General features: G+C 51.0%; 1 long non-coding RNA gene across 1 annotated transcript in view; it reads right to left on the bottom strand.

The window, feature by feature from the left end:
* Positions 1-650: 650 nt before the first annotated feature.
* The window catches only part of LOC149450480 (uncharacterized), a 28,745-nt gene continuing 17,003 nt past the window's right edge, over positions 651-12,392 (bottom strand). The window contains exon 3 of the long non-coding RNA XR_016315244.1: positions 651-785. This is a non-coding gene — a long non-coding RNA (uncharacterized LOC149450480). The remainder of the gene's footprint in view (positions 786-12,392) is intronic.

Genomic DNA, 12,392 nt, shown 5'->3' on the forward strand with positions numbered 1-12,392 from the left:
GCTCACCGTGAGCTCCACAATACAAATGCAGTGCAGAGGGTGTATGAACACCGTACCCCCCCCCCCAGGTCCCTCTGTACTTACTTCTGGCCATCCTGAGTTGTCAGGGTTTCTTCAGCAGGTCCAGTGGTCAGGGAATTGGAAATATCCGCTCTTTTCTGTGCAGCGCTCACAAGACGGACCAGATAGACTCCCTGTGACAGCGCCGAGCAATCAGAATCCATCTGCTCCTTCCAGGAAGTGCTGCCCAGAGAATCCCTGGACTACTGGGTCACCTGTGGGAGCCCTGACAGCTCCCACCCCAAAGGTAAGTACAGCAGGTATCGGGGGATGGGAGGGGGGGTTGTACACCTTTACATTTATCCTTTAAAGTTGAAGTAACATTTGATAAACATTTACTGGACGTACACTATCCGGGGGCACTCTCATCCTTGGACACTTTTCTGGGGACCCTCAGGGATACCCCACATTACAGAGCTGCCTCTCTTCATCAAATCTGTTTTCCCATTTGGGATCCAGGCCTCCTAACACGCTATTAGTAATACAGAGAAGAACTGGCCGGGGCTGACAACACTGCTTGGGATTTCAGTGCAGCAGAGACAGTGTTGTCAGCTCAGTGATGAAGGGCATTCCCCATGTGAACTCACCATTGGCTGTCAGAGAAGACAGGGGGCACGCCATCATCCCTTCGCCTACACTGGGGTCTGTCGCCCTCTTCTGAACGCCCCCTTTTATTAATGTTGGGGAGTCAGCAAGGAATGTGTCCGGGAATATTTCCTGATCTTCTAGAAGAATAAAACGGATGGTTAGTTCACAATGGTGACCCATCATAATCACAAACCAAATCATCACAACTCAAAGAAACCTTTTACCAGCATAGAAGATACAAATGCAAACTGACAGCCAGAGAAATATTCTCCAACAATAGAAGTTCACCTTAAAAAACAATGAAATAAATAAATAAATGCCGTGTTTTGCAGGTAAAAAAAATGTGTATTTATAATTGTTTTATTAGCAGCTTGTAAAGCATTGCATCCGCCATCCGTCCTGATTACCCCGGTAAAGGTCATACAGGGGGTCCCAAACATGGGGGGGGGGGTGTACAGCCATGGTGGGGGGGTAGTGTACAGTGATGATGGGGGGGGGTGTACAGCAATGATGGTGGGGGGTGTACAGCGATGATGGGGGGGTGTACAGCGATGATGGGGGGGAGTACAGCGATGATGGGGGGGTGTACAGCGATGATGGTGGGGGGGGGGTGTACAGCGATGATGGTGGGGGGGGGGTGTACAGCGATGATGGGGGGTGTACAGCGGTGATGGGGGGGTATAGCGATGATGGTGGGGTATAGCGATGATGGGGGGGGGTATAGCAGTGATGGGGGGGGTATAGCGATGATGGGGGGGGTATAGTGATGATGGGGGGGTATAGTGATGATGGGGGGGTATAGCGATGATGGGGGGGGTATAGCGATGATGGGGGGGGTATAGTGATGATGGGGGGAATATAGCAGTGATGGGGGGGTACAGCGATGATGATGGGGGGGTATAGTGATGATGGGGGGGGATGTACAGCGATGATGGTGGGGTGTACAGCGATGATGGTGGGGGGGGGGGTGTACAGCGATGACGGTGGGGGGGGGTGTACAGCGATGATGGGGGGTGTACAGCGATGATGGTGGGGTATAGCGATGATGGGGGGTATAGAGATGATGGGGGGGGTATAGCAGTGATGGGGGGGTACAGCGATGATGGGGGGGGGTATAGCCATGATGGGGGGGTATAGTGATGATGGGGGGGGTATAGCGATGATGGGGGGGGGGTATAGCGATGATGGGGGGGTATAGTGATGATGGGGGGGGGTATAGAAATGATGGGGGGGTATAGCGGTGATGGGGGGGGTATAGCGATGATGGGGGGTATAGCGATGATGGGGGGAATATAGCAGTGATGGGGGGGGGTACAGCGATGATGGGGGGGGGTATAGCGATGATGGGGGGGTATAGCGATGATGGGGGGGGGTATAGCGATGATGGGGGGTATAGCGATGATGGGGGGAATATAGCAGTGATGGGGGGGGGGTACAGCGATGATGATGGGGGGTATAGTGATGATGGGGGGGGTATAGTGATGATGGGGGGGGGTATAGCGGTGATGGTTAATGATAACAATAAGTGTGACTATCAGAGGAGTTATGACGATGTATCACTATAACATTATATATGATTACACATCTTATTACCCATAATAATAATGGGGGCTGACCCCCCCCCCCCCCAGTGTCTCCCTTCCCCCAGTGTCTCCCTTCCCCCAGCACTTCCCCTTCCCGGCCACCCCGGGGCGCAGCTTCCCCAACTTCCCCTCCAGACACCATGAAAACACCGATCACTTCCTGCCTGGTCTCCATGGTGATGGGTCTTCCAGGAGGAAATCTATGGTGATGGGACACTACAGGAGGAGCTGAGTGTTGCTGCCCTCTAGCGGCTCCTGTGTGCATTACATCAGGGAAATGTCAGCACAGAGAATGGCCAGGAGATTTCTGTCATCCAAATACACAGAACAGCTTTATTGTATTATAATTATTGGGATTATTAATATTACACCCATTATTGTTTATATTACAATTCATATCAATCATTACAATCCTAATAATACAGTAAAATAAATAAAATGACATTATAATAACATTGTATGAATATAAACAGAGGCGTCTATATTATAAATACAGGGAAATGGTATCAATGTTATATAATAGGATCCAATCCAGATCTGCTCTACATCCCAACATCCAATCCAAAGCCACCTGAGCTGGATCCCAAATGAGCCAATCAGAGTAAAGCAGGCTGAACAGAGGCTGCTGATTGGTCACACATAAACCCCGCCCCCCTCACTGTGACTTTGCACTGTAAACAGACTGGATCCCAGATGAGCCAATCAGAGTAAAGCAGGCTGAACAGAGGCTGCTGATTGGTCACACATAAACCCCGCCCCCCTCACTGTGGTCACATGACCTCCCTCACTGTGAGTCCTCAGTTGCTGTTTTCTCTCACCAGAGACAGCTGCTTCCTTACAGAGCTCCTGTTTTTTTTCTAAAAAAAACAAACAAAAATGTGCAGAATCTTTGCCGCGATTGTTATCCTGTTGCTCCCTTGGGGAGTACATAGGAAGGACATCAAAGACTCCACAAAGACCGGCATGGACAAGGACAATGATATGAAGATTATGGAGGAACAAAGAAATTTCATCAAAGACTCCCCAGATATCCGCATGGAGGGGGGGAGCATGAAGATGATGGAGGAACACCGATATTTCATCAAAGACTCCCCAGATATACGCATGGAGGAGGGGAGGACCATGAAGATGATGGAAGAACTGGAGCAGGAAAAGGTCAGAGAATTGGAAAATGAGTCCCCAGGACCCATCAGTTGGTTTTCACTACTGGCCACCATTCCATTCTGGTATAAGGGGACAGTCCTGATAAGTGTTCTCATTCTGAGGTACATCCTGCGCAGGAATCATCTGGCCACAATATTAGCACAATATTTGATGTTCCTGGAGCTGATTGAATTCTTTTCTCAACTACTCGATGTCTGGTACAGCGAGGGGCCAACCTCAGAGAACACAGCCCCACCCATGCTTATAAATGCCACTGACTGCTACCAATGGATGTTTGCTGGGCTCCAGTCAGTCTGGTCCAATGGGTGGGCGGCCTTAGGGAACACAATCCCACCCATGCTTATAAATGCCACTGACTGCTACCAATGGATGGTTGCTGGGCTCCAGTCAGTCTGGTCCAATGGGTGGGCGGCCTTAGGGAACACAGTGCTACCCATGCTTATAAATACTGTTGCTGAGCACCAATCAGAATGCTTGTTGGGACTTATCATCTTGCTGCTGGTAATGTTCCTAAAATATTTCAAGCCATTTCACCAATGGATCCAACCAACGAAAAGCAACATCAACCCACCGACGATTGACATCAATCTAACAACAGACATCACTATGGACCAGGCTGACTTTCGTACTCCCATCCTCACACCTCCTAGCAATGACGTCCGTGCTCACATAACGGATTTACTCCGGGAAATGAGGAGGAGCGAGCGAAACAAGCGGCTCAGGAACATTAACATCTTCCCATCAACAAGTGAAAGTGTGGACAGTGCTATGGAAGAGACTGACCTTCCCATTCCCAGCGTCGCACCTCCCAGGGATGACATCCGTGCTCACCTACGGGATCTATGCCGGCCAATGGGGAGGCGCAGGCCAACCAAGGAGTTCAGGCACCGCAAGCTCAATCTACCAGAGAGTGACCACATACCACCAAAAGATGAATATGCGGACAGTGCTACGGGAGATTCTGACTTTCCCATTCCCAGCGTCGCACCTCCCAGGGATCCCATCCGTGTTCATCCTTCCAGCACATCAACAAGAGGTTTACTCTTTCCAGCATTAGATAACACTTTACCATCAACGACTTCTGGCGTCTTTCCAACAAAAGACATGATCCTACGATCGAGTTCTGGCAATAGGCGAGAATGGACAACCATGACTGTCCATCCCAGTGTCCAATCCAGAGGTGAAATTCCTAGCGATACCGCCCGTTTTATCCTACGGGATTTATGCCGGGCAATGAAGAGGCGCTGGACAACCACAGAGTTCAGTTATGGCAAAATGTTCTCATCAATGAGTGACGTCATTCCACAGGACGATGATACCGTCCCATTACTGAGTGATGTCATTCTACAGGTTGATGATACCGTCCCATCAACGAGTGATGTCATTCCACAGGGTGATGATGCCGTCCCATCAACGCATGACATCATTCCTAAGAGATATTCTACCATGTCATCAATCAGTGACATCATCCAACCACCAAGCGATGACATTAGTTCTGGGACTGACCAACCGACTGGCCATCCCAGCGGTGCATCTCCTAGTGATGGCACCCGCTTTAATCCACGCAATTTATTCCAGCGAAAGAAGAAGCACAAGCGACGTAAGGTGAAAAATCTCAACAATCCCACCTCATACCAGGTCGCCGTCATCTTGTGCGGGAGACATCCAATTATATGTCCAGCAGACTGTTTCATCTTCGACTGTGTCACCTCCTAAATATCGCAGCCGTATTCACCTATTGTCAGGGGTCGGGTGTTCTGCCGCGATACGCCGGGTGGCGCATGCACAGAACACCGACACGCTCTAGCCAGTGGGCCCTGGGCGATCGTGGCGGCGGCGACGGCCGCGCATGCGCACTCCCGATCGCGGACAGGCGCCTGGCACCAATGACAGCGCAGGGCGCGCTATTTAAACAGGACAGGAGGTATGTCTTATTATCCTGTTCCTGTCATCTGGTTTGTGAAGTTTCCTGTTGCCGACCTCTGCTTGATCCTGACCCTGCTGGTTGTCTCCTGCTTGACCCCTGGCTTGACCTGACCATTCTCTGCCTGCTCCTCTGGTACCTCGCTGCCCGCACGTTGCTGAACCCGGCTCGTGACCCTGACCATTCTCTGCCTGCTCCTCCGGTACCTCGCTGCCCGCACGTTGCTGAACCCGGCTCGTGACCCTGACCATTCTCTGCCTGCTCATCCGGTACCTCGCTGCCCGCACGTTGCTGAACCCGGCTCGTGACCCTGACCATTCTCTGCCTGCTCCTCCGGTACCTCGCTGCCCGCACGTTGCTGAACCCGGCTCGTGACCCTGACCATTCTCTGCCTGCTCCTCCGGTACCTCGCTGCCCGCACGTTGCTGAACCCGGCTCGTGACCCTGACCATTCTCTGCCTGCTCCTCCGGTACCTCGCTGCCCGCACGTTGCTGAACCCGGCTCGTGACCCTGACCATTCTCTGCCTGCTCCTCCGGTACCTCGCTGCCCGCACGTTGCTGACCCGGCCTGCCTGACTACGACTTACGTCACGCTGACTGTCCATCCATCCATCCCGCAAGGATCAGTCCCTGCTGCAAGGCCTACCAGCCTCTTCTCGTCAGGCTCTATTTCCCGCAACACCTCTGACGGTACTCTCTACCACTGCTGGACATACTCAGGGGTCGCGCCCTGGTCTCGGTCTGCTCCAAGTCCATCCCCACCATCAGGGGCCCTGGTGCATAAGCAGATTGGGACTTAGACCCCGCGTGCTGAGGAACCCCGCACTGTGGGCCGCTAGAGATACCGTCAGGTGGTGTCTGACACCTATAGAATGTATTGCGGCTAAAGAAGAAGCGCGGGCCAACCGAAGCCATTGGTATGTCCCCAGGCCTTTTCTGCTGGGACCAATGAGAACCCTTCCTGCCAGTGACGTCCTCTATGGAGATGTCTGAAGAGGCACCAAAGAGACGTTCACCATCAACATGGCGCCTCGAATGCAGTGTGATGTTGCTGCAATTGTCGCATGGCAAGACGCATGAGAATTGCGGGATGACGTGTGTGTTACATCGCACCTGGCTGAAGGCACCAAAGAGATGTCCACCATCAGAAGACATATATACAATGTTCTCTCTATATTGGGGTGTCCCCCCCCCATCATATCTGTATATACAATGTTCTCTCTATATTGGGGTCCCCCCCCATCATATCTGTATATACAATGTTCTCTCTATATTGGGGTGTCACCCCTCCCCCATCATATCTGTATATACAATGTTCTCTCTATATTGGGGTGTCACCCCTCCCCCATCATATCTGTATATACAATGTTCTCTCTATATTGGGGTGTCCCCCCCCATCATATCTGTATATACAATGTTCTCTCTATATTGGGGTGTCACCCCTCCCCCATCATATCTGTATATACAATGTTCTCTCTATATTGGGGTGTCCCCCCTCCCCCCATCATATCTGTATATGCAATGTTCTCTCTATATTGGGGTGTCACCCCTCCCCCATCATATCTGTATATACAATGGAGAGAAGGGTTGGGATTGGTGGGTCGGAGGCACGGAGGAGACCTTCGCCATCAGAAGACATGGAACCTCGCGTTGGTGGTGTAGTGGTTAGCATGGCTGCTTTCCCAGCAGCTGACTCGGGTTCAATTCCCGGCCAACACAATATCCAACATGGCTGCCTCCCCTCCTAGGTGATCGGAGTCCCCCGGGGGAAAAGGCCGATACAAATCCAGTGTGGAGGATATATTACTGGTGGGATCAAATACAAACCAAAACCAATGAAGGGGATGTGTCGTCTGATTGGACAGATTTCATTACACACCCTCCAATAGCAGACTTCCTGCAGATGGATCGCATTGTTCTGTGTTCTCCATTCCAGCCAGTAGGTGGAGAACTCCGCCCCTTTTCTAGTATCTTCTAGGCCAGGGGGGGCCAAACTTTCCAGTACGGGGGCCGAAAAAATAACCCCCCCCAGCAACATAACACCTCTTCCCCCAAGCAAAAATAGACCCCTCCCTCAACAATAGATTCCTCCCACTGCATTAATAAATTCTCCAGCAACCAGTACCAATAGACCCCTCCCACAACCATAGATCCCCCCAGCAATAACCAACCCCCTGAGCAACATAAGACCTCCCACACCATGCAACAATAGACCCCTCCCACAACCATAGATCCCCCCAGCAATAACCGACCCCCTGAGCAACATAAGACTTCCCACACCAGTACCAATAGACCCCTCCCACAACCATAGATCCCCCCAGTAATAACCGACCCCCTGAGACACATAAGACTTCCCATACCATGCAATAATAGGCTCCTCCCACAACCATAGATCCCCCCAGCAATAACCGACCCCCTGAGCAACATAAGACTTCCCACACCATGCAACAATAGACCCCTCCCTCAACAATAGACCCCTCCCTCAAGATGAAATCCCCATCAGCAACGATAGATCCCCCAGCAGTCGGGATCATTGGACCCTTCAGCACCACTTGCCATTACATACATTTTGAACAGGGAAAAAAAAATCTCTGGTCACATGACCACTGATCCTTCCCAGCCCCGGGTGTTCTGAACTGTTTAAAGGGATGGCGGGGGCGGGAAGGGGTTCAAACAGGGGCGGACTGACCATTTGGAAACTCGGGCACTGCTCGAGGACCCGGGGGAAGGAGGGGGCCCCATGAGATGCCCCTGGTACCTTTTTCATAGGCTTTTTTGAGTTTGGGCAAGGACACAGGGGCCCCATGATCTCCTATTGGCCAGGGGCCCCATGAGTCGTTAGTCCGCCCCTGGGTTCAAATCACAAGGATACGAGAGATGGAGATCATCAATAGTGTGCTTCTTCTGCTGTGTGACGGCTGCCTGCCCACCCACATGCAGGAGAAGAACGCACCCCAGGCTGAGGCATTCATGCTTCCGGTTACACAAAAACATTTGAGGGATTATGCTGAGTATTAGAAGCTGCTTCTGCGGAGCGCCCCCACAGGTGAATGGCGGTATGGTGCTCAGTGCTCCGCCCCCTAATTAATCAGAATACATTGTGAGTCGTTATTAAAAATTTTTTTTAAAAAAAGTCCCGACTCTGAGCTCCACAATCTGGGCGTCCATTCTCCTCACCCCCTCCCACCCCCAAACCCCCCCCCCCCTAATTGGCAGCATTTTCCTGTGAAATCTGTAGTTAAACGCTTCATTGTTCAATATTGTATTAGTGCGTTCCGCGCATAATGAGCCCCCCATCCCCTCCCCCGCTCCCCCATCCCGTCCTGACTTTAAATCGCCTTGTGGAAGAAATTCTAAGTGAATTCCTCTGGGATTTAATGGACCTATTACCTGTCAGCGCATATTTAATGTCACCGCCGCCGCCGAATCCTAATAACATCCTCACTAATTGGCGGGTCATTCCTACGGAAGAGCCGCCGCGCTCCTCGCGGGAAACCAACTGAAAGAAAACACGATTATATAATAACGCTGTAATTTCACCATTCACCTTTTTATCTTTTACAAAGTTTCAGGCGGCTTGTGGGGGGAGGGGGAGGGGGAGAGGGGGAGAGGGGGAGGGGGTGGTCGTAGCCTCCCTAGCGGTCTGATGATGTCAGGATTTCTGTGCTCAAAGCGGTACATTTTTTGGCACGGAAATATGGTGTTTTTTTATTGCCGGCCTGTAATTTTTAGGAATAACTCCCTGAAATCTGTCCGGACAAGAGTCTAGTAACCATCCCGGGGAGGAGAAAACTTGAAACACGAAATCATAAAAAATAATAATATAATAATAAATGTAATTCAATAATATAATCAAACCGAAAACACTGATGGGGCACTACTCCTCCCACTGACACCAATCATGGGACACTACTCCTCCCACTGACACCAATCATGGGACACTACTCCTCCCACTGACACCAATCATGGGACACTACTCCTCCCACTGACACCAATCATGGGACACTACTCCTCCCACTGACACCAATCATGGGACACTACTCCTCCCACTGACACCAATGATGGGGCACTACTCCTCCCACTGACACCAATCATGGAGCACAACTCCTCCCAGTGACACCAATGATGGGGCACTACTCCTCCTACTGACACCAATGATGGGGCACTACTCCCACTGACACCAATGATGGGGCACTACTCCTCCCACTGCCACCAATGATGGGGCACTACTCCTCCCACTGACACCAATCATGGTGCACTACTCCTCCCACTGACACCAAGGATGGGGCACTATTCCTCCCACTGACACCAATGATGGGGCACTATTCCTCCCACTGACACCAATGATGGGGCACTACTCCTCCCACTGACACCAATGATGGGACACTACTCCTCCCACTGACACCAATGATGGGGCACTATTCCTCTCACTGACACCAATGATGGGGCACTATTCCTCCCACTGACACCAATGATGGGGCACTATTCCTCCCACTGACACCAATGTTGGGGCACTATTCCTCCCACTGACACCAATGATGGGGCACTATTCCTCCCACTGATACCAATGATGGGGCACTATTCCCCCCACTGACACCAATGATGGGGCACTATTCCTCCCACTGACACCAATGATGGGGCACTATTCCTCCCTCTGACACCAATGATGGGGCACTATTCCTCCCTCTGACACCAATGATGGGGCACTTTTCCTCCTATACTACCCCATACCAGCGTCCTGATCACCCCCATACCCCATACCAGCGTCCTGATCACCGCCATACCCCATACCAGCGTCCTGATCACCGCCATACCCCATACCAGCGTCCTGATCACCCCCATACCAGCGTCCTGATCACCTCCATACCCCATACCAGCATCCTGATCACCCCCATACCAGCATCCTGATCACCTCCATACCCCATACCAGCATCCTGATCACCGCCATACCCCATACCAGCATCCTGATCACCACCATACCCCATACCAGCATCCTGATCACCACCATACCCCATACCACCGTCCTGATCACCCACATACCCCATACCAGCATTCTGATCACCCCCATACCCCATACCAGCATGCTGATCACCGCCATACCCCATACCAGCGTCCTGATCACCACCATACCCCATACCAGCATCCTGAACACCGCAATACCCCATACCAGCGTCCTGATCACCACCATACCCCATACCAGCGTCCTGATCACCGCCATACCCCATACCAGCATCCTGATCACCGCCATACCCCATACCAGCGTCCTGATCACCTCCGTACCCCATACCAGCGTCCTGATCACCTCCATACCCCATACCAGCATCCTGATCACCGCCATACCCCATACCAGCATCCTGATCACCGCCATACCCCATACCAGCGTCCTGATCACCATCATACCCCATACCAGCGTCCTGACCACCGCCATACCCCATACCAGCATCCTGATCACCATCATACCCCATACCAGCATCCTGATCACCGCCATACCCCATACCAGCGTCCTGATCACCATCATACCCCATACCAGCGTCCTGATCACCGCCATACCCCATATCATCGTCCTGATCACAGCAGAAAAAATGCAGCATGTTCTACTTTTTTCTTCTGCATCCGGAACGCACTGGAACTGCAAGTGCTAACGTGAACTATGACACTTGACAACCATATCATCTACTTTCTGTGCATTTTGGATGCAGAAAAAAAACGCACTGAAATGCATGTAGTGTGAACTGGCCCTGAAAAGGAACACCAGGGCGGGCGGGCAAGGGCTGATATAAATACAAATACAAATACAGTCCCTTCACGTGATGAATGTAGAACAAATGTGAAAGGGTAATTGTTAATGTGATGCAATAAATAATCTGCATGGCGGCAATAATATCGCATTGGGCGTTCGTCGAGTGACTTCACATACACAGGACATTCCAATGTAGCGCTGCGACAGGAAGACATCAATTGCAGGAACATTTCAACTGTAAGGCTAAAGGTGCATTCTATAAATGAAGATGAAAAACCTTCTGCATTCCGCTGCCCCCCAGCCCCCCAAAACCACCTGAGCCCACCCCCCAGCCCCCCAATACCACCTGAGCCCACCCCCTAGACCCCCAGATCCAGCAATGTGCAAGAGAGTCTCAGCTTGTCAAGGACTCTCTCTCTTCATTGGTAGAGGCAGCAGAGGGACCCATTGGCCGTCAATCATAGCCAGTGAGCCAATGAGCAGAGGAAAAGGGTGGGGCTGAGCCGCGGCTTTGTGTGCGAATGGACATGGCTGTGGGCTCGCTGTGGGGGCACTTGACAGTGGGGGGGGGCCAGAACAACTGGTCGGGAACCCCAAAGACGAAGATCGGGACTGTTCTGTGCAAAACACACTCAGCCATTAATAGAGAAGAAATAAACGCCGCAGTGGTGCAGGACCATAAAACTTCTCATATATATATATATATATATATACACACATATATATATACACACACACACATATATATATATATATACACACACACACATATATATATACACACACACACACACACACACATATATATACACACACACACACACACATATATATATACACACACACACATATATATATATATATACACACACACACATATATATATACACACACACACACACACATATATATATACACACACACACACACATATATACACACACACACACACACATATATATACACACACACACACATATATATATTGTGGGAACTCGCTTCAAAGTGGTAGAGCTTTTCATTTAAAGCACACAGCGACTCGCTTCTTTAAGGGCCTTTTTGCCCAATTTTATTTAAACAAATGTCCCATAACAAAGTTTCCCACGCAGGGGTATCCACCATCAAACAAAACAACGATTCAGCCTCTTGGCTTACACTCAGCTTGATGTCTGTCTCCTGCAGACTTCTTCAGGAATTATGGCTCTTGCACACAGCTAGTCTCTAGCAGCTCCTTGCTGCTTTTGGCTTCCACCTCTCCTAGGTGAAGCCCACCTGACTCCTGTCTTCCAGGTGAAGCCCTCCTGACTCCTGTCTGCCGGGGTGGAGCCCTCC

This window comes from Staurois parvus, unplaced genomic scaffold (genome assembly GCF_062004578.1).
Source record: "Staurois parvus isolate SC_StPar_1 unplaced genomic scaffold, SC_StPar_1.0 ptg000574l, whole genome shotgun sequence".
NCBI classification, from domain to species: Eukaryota; Metazoa; Chordata; class Amphibia; order Anura; family Ranidae; genus Staurois; species Staurois parvus.